General features: G+C 41.2%; 1 protein-coding gene across 1 annotated transcript in view; it reads left to right on the top strand.

Moving 5' to 3' along the window:
• LOC122811072 (diacylglycerol kinase zeta-like) overlaps nucleotides 1-15,066 on the top strand; it is a 3,109,428-nt gene that overhangs the window by 1,829,614 nt on the left and 1,264,748 nt on the right. The gene's annotated exons all lie outside the window — the stretch shown is intronic.

Below are 15,066 nucleotides of genomic sequence, written 5' to 3'. Positions count from 1 at the left end.
TATAGCATGCAAAGAAAATCATGCACTATTAAAATATTACCATTAAGAAAAAAATTTTAATTACTGTCAAATTTCTCCCTCCTCTTCCCTTCTCGTAAGTATTTTTGTGAACTTCAGTGACATGAAGTAGAGCATATGCTTTAGAGTCCATTACAAGTTTAGCAAAAAAGTCTAATATTTCCAGATTTGCTTGTTCTTTCATGTTTCACAAATATAATTATTGCTTTGTAATCCCTCATTTTTCATTTTCCAAGTTACTGGTTTTATTTCTGTTCATTTCCATCTCCCAAATCTTGTCTCTGCTTAATTTCCAATGTACTCTTGATTCTTCTAGTCTACTCTTGTGTTTTTTTCCTTCTATCAAGCATTTTCCATTGAAAGATTGGGAAAGGTTTCACTGATGTTCTTTATTATCAGAAGAACAGGCAGCAGAATCTCTTGTTTCACGGCTCACTTTTTGTTGGACGAACTTTTGTATTTCCTCCTTAGCATGTACTTCATCAAAAATGAATTTGTTCCTCCAAGGAAAAATATTTTGAAGATAGCTGTGTACAGCAGTTTGAATCTCATGTCTGCTTCTCAACATTCCCAGAATATTGGAATAAATTCACTTCTCTTCTGCCTGGTGTACAATAAGTAATTATTATTCAGAAACACACTGCTGTCTCCCACTTTTAGTAGTTTGTCCTTCTGCCACAGTTTTGTCAGAATCAATGCCTTCTGCTGATAAGATTGCATCTTTACTATTAAATGTTTAGGTTGCTTTCTCATGACCAGGTTTGGAGCTTACATACAATGTCCCCTTTCAATTAACAATTCATGTTGTTAAATACCAGTCCAGTTGCTTATTTCTGCTTTCATAAAATGAATCCAGTCTTTTCCTTCCAGCTTCTGTGGTGCAGCAGAGAGACTAGGTTTTCCCTACTTACTGTTCTCCAATTCTATTACTTTTTGAAACTTCTCTTCTTGTGTAGTCTCTTATTCAGCCAGGCATTTCTTCATTTCAACCTCTGAGTTTTGCAGTTTTATCTCCTCGTCTGAGTATCAGTTTAAAGCCTTGTCCCTTTTTTCCAGCCTTTTGTTGTTTGAGTTGATATATACCATCAGTGTTTCATTTATTTTAATCAGGTCTGTGTGCAGTTGTCTTATACTTTCCTCTAGGTTACTGGAAGTCATGTCTGAAGCTTGCACTGTTTTTCTGCTGAACAACTGCAGTACTGTTCCCAGTCAATGTTTTTTCAGACCTTTTGTAGCTGATTTTCATTCAGGTCCTCTGTATTTCTTTTTTTGTGGCATCCAAGCATTGCACTTACTAGCCATTAACTGAAATTTCCCAGAAAGTATAGGTCCATAGGCTTTGTCTGCCAGGTTTCTGTTTTCACACTGGGAGAGATAGAATTGCGCTGTTACTCAGTGTGCATCCATCTTGGATGTATTGGATATCAATGTTGTCTGGACCTGTATTAATTTGGGCTACTTTGAGGACTGGGTTATACAAAGTTTTCATAGGGTGCTCTCTGGGGTTAGGCACTAAACTTGTTTAGATACTGCTAAGATATAATATTAGTGCTGTACAAAGTGTAAATTAACTGGTCTAAGCTTGTCTCCATGCAATGACTTTGTTGTAGGTCCACCAAGTTGCAGGTTTCAGTACTAGTGGTAGTTTCATAAATAAACTTCACTTTCTAGATGTTTGCATCTGTACACGGTGCTGCAACTGCTGCTTCATGGTGATATGCAAATGCACCAAATTTATGCCAGCAGAAATGGAACTGAAATCAAACTTCTGAGCCTTGTGGCCAATAAATGACTACACACTGAACTATTTTAAAGTACTTATGAATTCATATAGTCCAGTCAAACAACTTCTGCCACAAGATGGATGATCCCAGGACTCTTAATGTTAAACCACAGCAAAAAAGAACCATCAAGTGCAATGCTACAACAAAACAACTTATACAGTAAATCACCTCTCTGCAAGGTGATTACCAAAATGCCTAAAATGCTATGAAAATGTTGGAAAATAGTAGCAATCACTTAAATAATGAATAACACGTGCAGTAAGTTATATTTGCTTGGATAGCACTAGCTGCAGTGGAAAGAAACACTTATTGATCATAGGCTAGGATGCCAAGCTTTGCTGAGTTCTGTGGAAATGATGTTGGATATGGAGATAGTATCAGTGGACCTGTAAGTAGACAGATTGTGTAACATAAAGGAAAGATGGGTGAAGACTTTTGGTTAGAAGAATGTCAGTTGAAGGAGGGCCATCAAAGATGGTCCAGATGTTCAACATTAGATCACTGTTGTAGTAGCTTAAGCTGTTTGGGTTATATCCTCAACAGCCCAGCTTTTTCAAAGCTTAAGGTTGCCTTCCACATGCATTAACTGCCAGAAGCTCAAGCATAGCTCCATATAAAAGGCAGTTAGTGGGCTAAAAGCTTCAGAGCTTTCTTACCGCCAAAGTGTGCTCCTTCTGTGGGCTTCATGGAACTAAAGGTTAGCTGGTGATCTTTCCACAAAGTTATTTTTCTGAGGAAAATTGTTTTGGGAAATCATGTTACACTGTCTCATCTTGTTAAGGGATTTTTATATTGTGAATGCTTGTGTGAACAGATTGTGTAAAAATCTACCTTATGATGTTGTCTTCTACATATTTATTTAAATTACATGTGTTATGGGCAGGAATATTTACTTTTGGGGACTGTCAGTGCATTTCGTTTTCTCAAAACTACCTTTCTGCTGATGTAAGGCTTATCAAGTCTCCAAGATTCAACTACGTATCTTCAGTGCTTCTCAGCTGCATCTGTGGAACAGTTACTGGTCTCTGTGATTCCACCTTCCTCTGGCCCCAAGAATCAGAAAGTGGTCAACATTTCTCTCTCATCAAAAGGATTCTGTTCTCACAGAAATAATAAATTCTGACTACCTTCTCATTCCTTCCCTCCCTCCTTTTCACTTCAGCCATTCCTTATCCAAAATTGCAGGGAAACATTTTCTTTCCCTTCCCTTTTTGGAAACTCATAACCACAGCTTCGTATGTTTTTGGAATAAGATAAAATGGATGCAAGCTTCGTTAGAACTCCATTATCATCAGTTCAGAGGTCCCTCAAGTCCCCAGAGGTCACCAACACCTCATTTTGCCAATTAATTCAGACCTTCATTTTAAGGGAATTATAGAACCTGTTCTTCCCAAACATGTAGGAAATTAATTCTGTTGCATAGACTTTTTCTGGTTTTCAGAAGAGAGGGAACTTGTAAACCAATTATGGACTTATCGAAGCTAAACACCTTCCTAAAAGTTCAAGATGTTAACCCTGCAAAATCTGTTTCCTCTTCTCTTCTCTTAAAACATTTTGTGATACTTTAGACCTGAAGGATTCTTATCTTCACATTCCTACTTGCATAAAATATGTACAGTTTTTAAGATTCTGTATATTGAGATATCACTTTCAGTGGGTGTGTCATTTGATCTAAAATACATTAAAAAAAACACGATCACAGTCGATCTAAAACACATATCAGAAACACAAGTGACAGAAACATGTTTGATAGAAAAATATCTCAAGCTATTGAAAATCACTGCTGGTATGGCTTTGGATCATAGGAATTACAGTGCAAATTAGTGTTGATTAGTATGTGTACCTTGCTAATGCACACTGTTACGTTGCACCTCCATCTCAAGAGGTTTGTGTGCCAGCACTGATAAAGTGTGTGAAAAGCTTTATCTTTTGTAAGTGGGTTGTTTAACTGTGCAGTTATTATATTTAAGTAAGAGGGAATGGAGGAAAGTGAGAGAAGTCCTCCAAAATGATGGTGTGTGTGGAGGTGGGGAGGTGCTGCACTTTAAAAGAAAATCCTTTAGGAGGTATATTTAGAGTAGATAACATTTTGTATGAAAAGTTTTTGTTTAATAGTAAGTGTTTTACATTTTTTTACATGAAATGTGTTTCAGAACAAATGGAACATAATCATTTTAGTTTACTTCTTTGCCATTTGGTTTATCCATGGTCCCACTGGTATTCACAAAGTGTTTAGCCCCTGTCATAGCCTTTTACTGGCTCCAAGGCAGCCATATCTAGTCTTACTTGGAAGATTACTTAATTCAGACTTTCTAGACAAGAAACTTTAAAAGTCTTGCATTTTTCAACCATCCTGCTTGCTTTGTCTAGGATTTACATTGATCATAAAGAATTCAACTCTGAATCCTATCCATTAGTTAGTGTTTCTTGGATGTCTCCGGACACATCCATCATAATCGCTTTTCTGCCTCTGGGCAACTTACTTCCTAACTCTGGCAAATCCACAAATAACCTTAGCAAGAGAAAGATATTTTGCAAGCCCTATGATTTATGGTGTCTACAGTTCTAATGATCCTCATGCCAGATCTGTATGAGGAAAATTCAGTGGTACCTCAGATCTCTTTATGGGCCCATCACTGTAGTTTTCTATCCATTCAGTTCTCTCTTTTGCATTTCATGAAGAAAGAGATTCTTTGCTGGATCACTCAGGTAACATTCAATCCCAGGATTCCTTTTGTCAGACCAACAGGTAGTATCAACATACCCTCAGGATTTGAATGGGGTGCTTACACAAAAGTTGCCAAAGTTCAGGGATGTGAGTGTACCAAGACAAAAAGAGGTATATATAACTGTCAAAGAGATTAACTTAATTTATGTTCTATGAATTCTTCTTCATCTTTGGAACTCAGTATGTCTTCAAGTAGTGAAAGACAATACAATTGTCATGTGGTATATCAACAAATGGCAGGAGAGACAAGGTCCTACCCCTTATACAGACTTGCTATGGTAGTCTGAAAGTTTGTAATTCATCACAACCCTTGCACTTTTCATTTGATTTATATTCTCTCACAAAAACACACATGACAGACTCTGAGCAGATCCTAGACAAGACCTTCATGAATGGATATTGAAAACAAAGTTCTTCCTTCGGAGAGTTTACAAGTGTGGAAATCCACAGATAAACCTTTTTGTTTCTGCTCTAAACAAATAACTCTATAAACTTTTTTGCACCTGAGCCCCTTGCAAGGAAGCCTGGTGAATGGATGTTTTTTTCTCTGTCATTACAGGGAAATTCATTTACGTATTTCCTCTTATTCCAAAGGCTACCTTGAAGATTCAGATAGACAAACCACAGATGATGTTGGTAACTCCCGTTTGACCCAGACAACATTATTTCTCCTTTCTTTTTCATCTAAACCAGTAGAAGTCACCACAGATTTCTTCATAAGGATGGTCTTGCTTACATGTGAAAGGGCCTCTTTCATTCATCTACACCTCAAGAGCTTAAATCTCATAGCCTGGAAAATGGGCGTCTGATTCCTTCTGGGCATTTTTGTTCTAAGGACATGCTTCAGATATGAAAAGAGGCAAGGACACTGTTTATTAGAAAGTCTTAGTGTTTCTAAATGTAAGAAATGTTCTGTTTGCTACAGTAAAGATCAGGACCCTTCTCAAGTGAAGGTGTCTCTGATTCCCAAATATTTGTGAGCTATCCTCTTTCTTCACTCTTTGAAATCAAACAGTTTTGTGTCTGTCCTTCACATCAGGGACCTAGAAAACAAGTTCCTTGAGATCTGAATTGTTTTTTGAAGAACTAACCTTATCTTCTGTTGAACCATCTGCTTCAGTTTCCTTGAAATTCGTAAATTGGAAACAGCATTGTTAGTTGCCTTAAATACAGTCATAAGAGGTTTTGAGTGACAGGCTGTCATGTGCTTTCCTTCTTTCTTAGTCCTCAACAAAGACTGGGTCAGCGTCAGAACTAACCCTACATTTATGCCTAAAGTTGTTATGAATTCTCTTTCTGAATTAATTTGTCTACCTTCTTGCCTTCCGTCCCAGCTCTCAAAATAGAGGAGAAAGAAATTCTTCACTTGATGCATATACACAGCAATTGAAAAGATAAAAATCTCTCAGAAAGTCTGACCAACTTTTTTTCTGCAATGAAGAAAAGAAGTTTATCTACCAGTTTCCAAGCACATCTTTTATAGATGGATTTCTCACGCCATTTCTTTTAATGAGTCTTTACTTATAAAGTCTGTCTAGAGACAAGTGAAAGGCCATTCCACCACCACAGTTATAACTTCCTCTGGGATATTCTTCAAAGACTTAGTTTCTAAGTCCACTTTAGAAACTGTCACCTGGTCTTCTGTTCACACTTTCACAAAGCAATACAAGATGTTCGTAGGTGTTTTCTAGACCTAGTATAGGTTTTGCTAAATCAATTATTCATGGCTTATTGGACTGCAGCTGTATTGCTTCTGCCTACAACTCTTCCTATAAGTTTTGGAAATCAAAAGGTTAGTCAGGAATACTGTAACAGTGATTTTCTAATTAGCATAGTACAGTTATGTGTGAACTTATAACAGTAGGTGTTTAACTGGATCACTGTTGCAGCATGTATGCCCCCCCCCCACATTTTCCTTTCCTTCTTGGCAGAGGTATACTTCTTATTTTCTCTCTCATTATTTCTTTATGACTGTTTTTGCCCTCCTTATGTCTCAGCCTTAGTCTTTGTCCAGGCTAAAAAAAAAAGCTCTGAGAGTTTTTGCTATTGTATGATCCTTAATTACTGAAAAGCAGTCTTATGCATAGAATGGACATATGACATGAGAGGAAGATGCCAAAACTTTTATAGACTGTCCGGCCATATTATATCCTTGGCAAGATATGTCCCATAAGTCAGGAATGCCATAATAGTGAGCTATTTGAACATCTGCTTGTACTGTAAGTATTAAATATGACCATATCTGTACTGTTGTCTGCATGTATGATTTGGCAAAATTTTATGCCGGATGCCCTTCCTGACTCAACCCTCCCCATTTATCCAGGCTTGGGACCGGCACAAAGAAATGCACTGGCTTGTGCATCCCCGGTGGCTGGGTTGATGTGCTGCAGGTGAGGGTGATAAAGGATAATGAGGGAAACGTACTCACAAGTGGGGAGAGTGTGTTGAGCAGATGGAAAGAGTACTTTGAAGGGCTGATGAATGAAGAGAATGAGAGGGAGAGAAGGTTGGATGATGTGTGGATAGTGAATCATGAAGTACAGTGGATTAGCAAGGAGGAAGTAAGTATAGCTATGAAGAGGATGAAGAATGGAAAGGCTGTTGGTCCATATGATATACCTGTGGAAGCATGGGGGTGTTTAGGTGAAATGGCAGTGGAGTTTTTAACTAGATTGTGTAATGAAATCTTGGAAAGTGAGAGGATGCCTGAGGAATGGAGAAAAAGTGTTTTGGTACCGATTTTTAAGAATAAGGGTGATGTGCAGAGCTGTAGTAACTACAGAGGGATTAAATTGATCAGTCACAGCATGAAGTTATGGGAAAGAGTAGTGGAAGCTAGGTTAAGAAGGGAGGTGATGATTAGTGATCAGCAGTATGGTTTCATGCCAGGAAAGAGCACTACAGATGTGATGTTTGCTCTGAGAGTGTTGATGGAGAAGTACAGAGAAGGTCAGAAGTAGTTGCATTGTGTCTGTGGATGTAGAGAAAGCATATGACAAGGTGCCTAGAGAGGAGTTGTGGTAGTGTATGCGGAAGTCAGGAGTGTCAGAGAAGTATGTAAGAGTGATACAGGATATGTACGAGGGTAGTGTGACAACAGTGAGGTCTGTGGTGGGAGTGATGGATGTGTTTAAGGTGGAGGTGGGATTACATCAGGGATCAGCTCTGAGCCCTTTCTTATTTGCAGTGGTGATGGACAGGTTAACAGATGAGATCAAACAGGAGTCCCCGTGGACTATGATGTTTGCAGATGACATTGTGATCTGTAGTGAGAGTAGGGAACAGGTGGAGGAGACCCTGGAGAGGTGGAGATATGCTCTAGAGAGAAGAGGAATGAAGGTCAGCAGGACTAAGACAGAGAATATATGTGTGTGAATGAGAGGGAGGATAGAGGAATGTTGAGGATGCAGGGACTAGAGGTGGTGAAGGTGGATGAGTTTAAATACTTGGGATCAACAGTTCAGAGTAATGGTGAGTCTGGAAGAGAGGCGAAGAATAGAGTACAGGCAGGATGGAGTGGGTGGAGTATCAGGAGGGATTTATGACAGACGAGTACCAGTAAGAGTGAAAAGGAAGGTCTTCAAGAGGGTAGTGAGACCAGCTATGTTATATGGGTTGGAGACAGTGGCATTGACAAAAAGGCAGGAGTCAGAGCTTGACGTGGCAGAGTTGAAGATGTTAAGATTTGTACTGGGTGTGATGAGGATGGACAGGATTAGGAATAAGTATATTAGAGGGTCAGCCCAGGTTGTAAGGTTTGGAGACAAAGCCAGAGAGGCAAGATTATGTTGGTTTGGACATGTGCTGAGCAGGGATGCAGAGTATATTGGGAAAAAAATGCTAAAGATGAAGCTGCCAGGTAACAGGAAAAGAGGAAGGCCTAAGATAAGGTTTATGGACGTGGTGAGAGAGGACATGCAGGTGGTTGGTGTGACAGAGCACGATGCAGAGGACAGGAAGAAATGGAAACAGCTGATCTGCTACGGCGACCCCTAATGGGAGCAGCCGAAAGAAGAAGATTAAATATGACCATACTTTACTTCTTGTCAGTGTCATATATTGTTTTCTGAAATTTACCACAAAAGGTGTTTTCTGGGCACAGGTCACCTCTCAGTATTCTGTAGGAGACGGAGGATAAGGATCTGGGGTGGTCTTCATATTCTATGTGGTTTACACCTTGTGTTATTTTTGTAAAGAACCTCTGTGGGTGTTCCAGTTGTTGCATATACCTGGTAAGGTGCATTCAGGAGACAGTGTGCTCTGATTGGTCTTATGAGGACTGAATACAGCTGGATATTGACATCTTTAGACCTCAATGCCATACGCTTGCTAATGAGCTGTGCAGTTTAGAATGGTTTCCTTACAACAGTGGACACACAGTGGTCAAAGGGTAGTCATTGTCTGCATAACCACTGCATCTGCTCTTAGGGATGTTTTGCCTGTGTGTTTATTCCAAAGAGAAGCCACCTTTCCAAAAGTTATTTTTATGCATTTTTTAGCATTCAGCTTTAGACCATGGCTGTGACACCAATTATTAGTTTGCCACAAGCCCTGTTGGAAGATATCAGTATTTTTAGGGAGCTCTATAATCACACGGAGCTCGCAGTCATCTGCAATCACATGCCTTTAATGTTTACTTTGACTTCTGCAAAGTAGATTCAAAAAAGGAGTTGCCTTAACTCCCAGACTTAGGGTCTCTTGGTAGTGATTGCCCTTTTTATGGATATAGAGTTTTGTATCCCCTTGCCTTGTCCATAGCTTTGGTGACTTTCTCTGGTAAATTATATAAATGTAAACTTTTCATGGTTTTAGCATAAAATAGTGCCTCAGGTTCTTAGGCTGCAAGGTTCAGATCTTGATATCTGATGTCCTTTTCATTCTTCCTCATAAATGGGTCTAGGATCCGATCATCGGATCTAGCTCAGCCGCATGTACAAGACACAGGATCCGAAACTCAAACTCCTCCCCCTATCCACAATTCTGTATTCCATCCCCAACCATCAGATCTCATTTGCCACCATCAACATAGGATGAATGATTTGACGTCATGCAGTAAGCTAGTTAATATTATTATTTTGACTGTTTTCCTGTCTGTAGCTATTTTATTTTGGTTACTGTTAACTTTCTGATAACTTTCATTCCTCCCTTCAGTTTTCCCTGGCACTAGGGTATATTTTTCTGGCCATTTCTCTTTTTCTAGTACCATTCTTGGTACTTAGGTCTGTACAGTTTCTATAATCCAGTAATTTGGTAATTTTCCTTATATCAAAATAATATATTCCCTTGTTAAAAAATAAATAAATAGCAGTAGAATTCTGTTTAGTATAACTTCATATTTCCAGTTTGCGTTTGTCTCGCCCCTTTCTGTCTTTTCAGGTTTACGACTATTTCCTCTTTATTGAGTATGTCTGAGAAACTGGACAAACCAATGAGTTTCAAAAAGTGCACTTCTTGTGAGCGTAAAATCCCCAATTGTGATGCCTACAAAAAGGGTGTATATTGACTTGGAGCTGCCCACCTTGATCCATCTTGTGCTATTTGCATAACATTTGATCCTAGGATGCTCTCAGTAGAAACAAATTGATTTTAAAAGGGCTTCTACCAGCTGACATTGGGGCTGAAGCCCCCTCTAAGTCTTTGCAGTCAACCTCAGAGTCTAGAAAAAGAACTTTCCGAATTCTCTGATGTCTTCCTCAGAACCCTCTGAAAAGTTAAAGAAACTCATGGGTCTAACTTCTTTGGATCCAAAGACTTCTTGTCAACCCTCAAATCCACAGCACTCTTCAAATGCGTCTGGTTCAGTCCAAGCTATCAGCTCTCCTGCTCCATCCACCTCCTTCAAGGATCCTAATCACATGGATCTGACTAGAAGAGGTCGTACACCTGAATTTGTGCTGAAGCCATTTTTTTTGGCCCTTCCATTACAGTTATTTGAGACCCCGAGGAAGCTTTCATGGACCTCAGCCACTAATTCATCCAGATCTTCAAGGAGTTTGGCTGAGGCAGACATGGAAAGGATGATGCAGAGATTTCTCAGGGCTCAAATCCAGATGGGTGGGTCCTCCCAGCTCTGATCCACCTTGGATCCATGAGTGCTCCTGCGCAGACAATTCTTTCTCCATCTCCCATCTGACCTGTAGTTTCGGGGTCACAGGATCAAACATACCTGAGAAGTTTGGCATTGGATCCAAGGATCATTCCCTCCTTTATTCTGATGGTGTCCCTGATCAGTCCTGCTCCTACACCTTCGGATCAGAGCAGATCTTGGATCTGAGACAGTGGTGCTGGGTCGGAGGGGTTGGCTTTGGCACCTATTTTGTTGGATCCATCTCTTCCCCTCGATGCTTCAGTACTGGCCAGCTTGGGTCCAGTTCTCTCCAGAGGGCCCAGTTCCGGAGTTGGCCCTGAACTTCCTTCTTTGGTGGCTTCAGCTCCAATGCGGGGAGGAAAGGTATCCCTGGGTCTGTCAGCCTTTCAGGTAGTGGAAAGGACTTTCTGTTTGCATGATCTCGGGTCCTATCCTTTGGCTCCTCATCGGGTCCAAGCTCTGAGCCCATCATTTCTGCTCCTAAGGGTCAGCCCGTTCCAGGAGGCCTCCATACAGATTCCCCAGAGGGAATCCTCCCATCTTCTGACACCTCTCCCGAACACCCCACAGAAGAGGTAACTCAGAAGACATTGTGCAAGAGGAGGCATAGTCTCCTCTTTGGAGTCTGGCACAGAAGACACCAATTTTGATGAGGGAGAACGATCCCCCCCCCCATCACCACCTGAATCCTCAAACAAAAGGGCGGATGATCTTCCCAATCTCCATCTCCTGAGGAATCTGTGTTCCTGGAGGCTTTTGGGGTTGACCACCCATACGTCTTGGGTGAGCCCCGGTGGATGAACTTATTGTCATGGTTTCCTGCCAGGCTCGGAAAGAAAAGACATTGTTGAGCCCATCCTCAAGCGCCTGGACAAATTCTTAGGTCCCTGTTCTGACAGACCTCACTGAAGCAAGGGAATCCCAGTCAATGGCATTTTGGTGGCAGCATCCACTAAGAAGAAGCTGGCTGAACAAAGCTCCTCTGTCCATTTGACTAACACGGAGTCCAAAGCGATAGACAGATTTGGAAAGCACATATATGCCTCAGCAACTTTCGCTCTGAGGTCGTTAAATTACTTGACACATTTTACTCACTTACAGAGAGATTTAATCAAGGAGCTTTCAAACTCTCTCACCAAGTCCTTGCCTGCAGAAGATCTCAAGAAGGTTTCTCCTCAACTGGCTACTCTGTCAACTATTGGCAATCCATCAATAAGACTGATCTCCCATAAAGTAGAGGTTGCCTTTCGAGCAGCTGGTTCAGGCATAGCCATCAGCAGTGATGCCTGGATGAGGCTGTGAAACTTTGTGAAACCCTTTAAGGTGTCATTTGTTAATGCTCCCTTTGATGGTTCTTCCTTATTCGGACTATCAATGAAAGATGCACTCGCCCACAATGAGCAAGAAGGAAAAACCTTGTCTGCCATTGGAATCAAATTTTTTACCCCCCAGCATGCATTCTTTAGGAGCCAGTATGGTGCTGAGAAGGTGTGGTTCCATAAATCTTAGAGACCTTTTCAGGACTCACACGGGGAGACTTCCTCCAGAGGCAGAGGAGAAGGTTTCAGTGAAAGACATTGCCCCAGAGGCAGAGGGGGTCTGCAAAGTCAGGGCTTTATAGACTCCTCTGACAGACCCTGTCAACCCTCCTGAAGTGTTGCTCAAATGTCCACCTCTGCATGCAGTCTGGGTTCGCTTTTCCCTGCACCTGGATGCCTGGACAAACATCACAAATAATTCCTAGGTGTTAAAAATCATATCCAGAGGTTGCTTCATAACTTTTTCCCTCCCACCTCCTGTCCAAAGGAAGAAACTTCCTGACATTCCACCCAGTCTGAAGGAGTACACATGTCTGGAAATGCAAAAGCTCTTACAAAAAAGTCATCCAGGCGGTCCCACCTGAATAGATAGGATTCAGAACTTACTCCTGCTTCTTTTTGATGCCAAAGAAAACAGGGGACCTAAGACCAATTTTGATCTAAGAAATTTGAACCAGTTTATAAAGAAGTTGAAGTTTCAAATGGTTATGGTTCAGTCCAGCCTATCTCTTTTGTACAAGGACAATTGTATGTGCTGTATAGATCTCCAGAATGCGTACTATCACATCAAATAGACAGGTGCTCCAGGAGACATCTATACTTTTGGCTGGGAGTCCATCACTATCAGTTCAGAGCACCACCCTTTGGGCTCACCAGAGCCCTCTGGGTGTTCGCCAAATGCATGGCAGTGGTGGCAGCTCACTTGAGACACAAACAGTACCAGGTGTTTTACTATTTAGATGATTGGCTCCTCACCACACACCATCCAGCATCAGCTTCTATAAGCAAAGGATTACTTACTCCAGATCTCATTTGACTTGGGGGATCTCAGTAAACCATGCCAGATTGAACCTAACATTTGTTCAGACTCTGGAATTTATTGGAATTCAGCTGAATACTACGACTCAGGTGGCATAATTCACTCTTCATTGAATTACATCATTGAGAAATCAGGTACAGCCCATAGAGTCTCATCCACCCTCACCAGCAAAACTGGTAGTACATGCTCTTGGGTCAATGTCCGCTGCCATTTTTCTAGTTCCTTTAGCAAGATTCTTTATGCGAGTCCTTTAGTGGACATTGGCTGTGCAGTGGTTGATTTTTTACCAACCTCTGTCATTCCCCATAAGACTCGCTCCAGTTTGCAAACATTGTGTTCACTGGTGGATTCGGTCAGACTATCTGTTCCTGGCAGACTATTCTCACTTCTTCCCCCAATCACCACAATGACCGTGGACACTTGCCAACTGGGGTGTGGGAGGGGGCATTTTCTGGGAAAGATGGTCCAAGGCAAGTGGCCCTCCTTAGAAACCAAGTTGCATATCAGTGCCCTAGAGATGAGGGCAGTCCTCCTAATCTTGCAAGCCTTTCAAGATGTTCTCCCTCTAGGGACTAGTGCAACAACATGTTAGTGGTACGATACATCAGCAAACGAGCAGGGATCCACTCCTACCTGTTGTGCAGAGAGGCCATGAGGGTTTGGCAATGGTTGATGTCTTCAGGCTGCCTTCTCATTGCAACCCATTTACCGGGGAAAACCAAAGTGCTGGCGGACAGACTCAGCAAATCCATTGTGATCCCTCACAAGTGGTCCCTCAATCAAACGCTAGTGAATATGATGTTCAGCCATTGGGGCCAGCCTTGCTGCTACTGCATATTTGCTTCTCCCCTCACCAACAAGTTCATAAAGTACTTCACTCTGATTCCCCCTTCCGGGTGAGTCACCAAGGTATATTCTGATTAATGATTGGCCCCGGGTCTTCTCTGCGCATATCCCCCTCTTCCTTTGATTCAGAGGTTCCTACAGAAAGCAAACATGCTGAAGAGCTCAGTCATCTTCATTGCTCCCTTTTGACCTCGACAGGTTCGGTTCCCCTTCCTTTGGCCTCACTTGAAATATCCTCCATGGATACGGGAACCCACTCAGAATCTCCTATCTCATCCATCAGGAATTCAACATTCCAATCTCCACACTCTCAAGCTGACCACATGGTTTCTCCACTTCCAGTGATAGTCAAGCAGTCAGGGCTGGCTTCCCCGGTTCTTGAGATTATTTTGGCCTCTCAGAAAGCGTCCACCAAGAAGGTCTACAGAAACAAATAGAAAAGATTTTCTTTTTGGGATTCCAGTCAGAATATTGACCCCTTTTCAGCACCTACATTGGCCATTCTTTTTTTTTTTGCACTACCTTTTAAGTAAGGTGCTAGTTTTTTTACTATTAAACTTCATTTGGCACCCATATCTAACACTGGTAATGAATCATTATCCCTGGCATCTTCCAAAGCTTTTATGAAGGGAGTCTTCCTCCTTAGACCCCTTATAAAAGATCGCTTTCCTCCTTAGGATTTGACTGTGGTTCTTCAGAGGTTAACTCAGAAACCCTTTTAACTAGCGTACAAATGAGATATGAAATTTCTTTCTTGGAAAACAGTATTTTTAGTAGCTCTCACTTCAGTAAAAAGAATTCCTGAGCTCCAGGCGTTATTGGCTAAGCCTTCATACATTATTTTCCATAAGGGCATGGTGTCTCTTTGAACCAACCTTTCCTTTCTGCCTAAAGTGGCTACAGAGACTAACATTAACCAGCACATAAAATTCCAAATTCTACTAATAAAGGTGAATATATGCTGCACCTGCTTGATGTTCACAGACAATTATGTTTTTATCTTCACAGAACAAAACACTACAGGAAGTCTGATTGACTCTCTGTGCCCTTTTCCCTTAATCACTTGGGTCAAGCAGTTTCCAAAATTACTCTAGCCCAATGGATTACTGGTTGTATTTCACTGGTTTATTCTCAAAAAAAAGGTTTGGAGTCACCTCGTCCTCCTAGAGTTCACTGCACAAGATCTATGGCTACTTCATATGCTTTTTCCTCAAGAATTTCCATTGTTGACATCTGTGCTGCAA

Source organism: Protopterus annectens, chromosome 9.part0, assembly GCF_019279795.1.
Source record: "Protopterus annectens isolate FY-2018-M chromosome 9.part0, PAN1.0, whole genome shotgun sequence".
Taxonomy (NCBI): Eukaryota; Metazoa; Chordata; order Ceratodontiformes; family Protopteridae; genus Protopterus; species Protopterus annectens.
The sequence above is the reverse complement of the archived record's forward strand: the minus strand, read 5'-3'. Positions and strand labels throughout refer to the sequence as shown.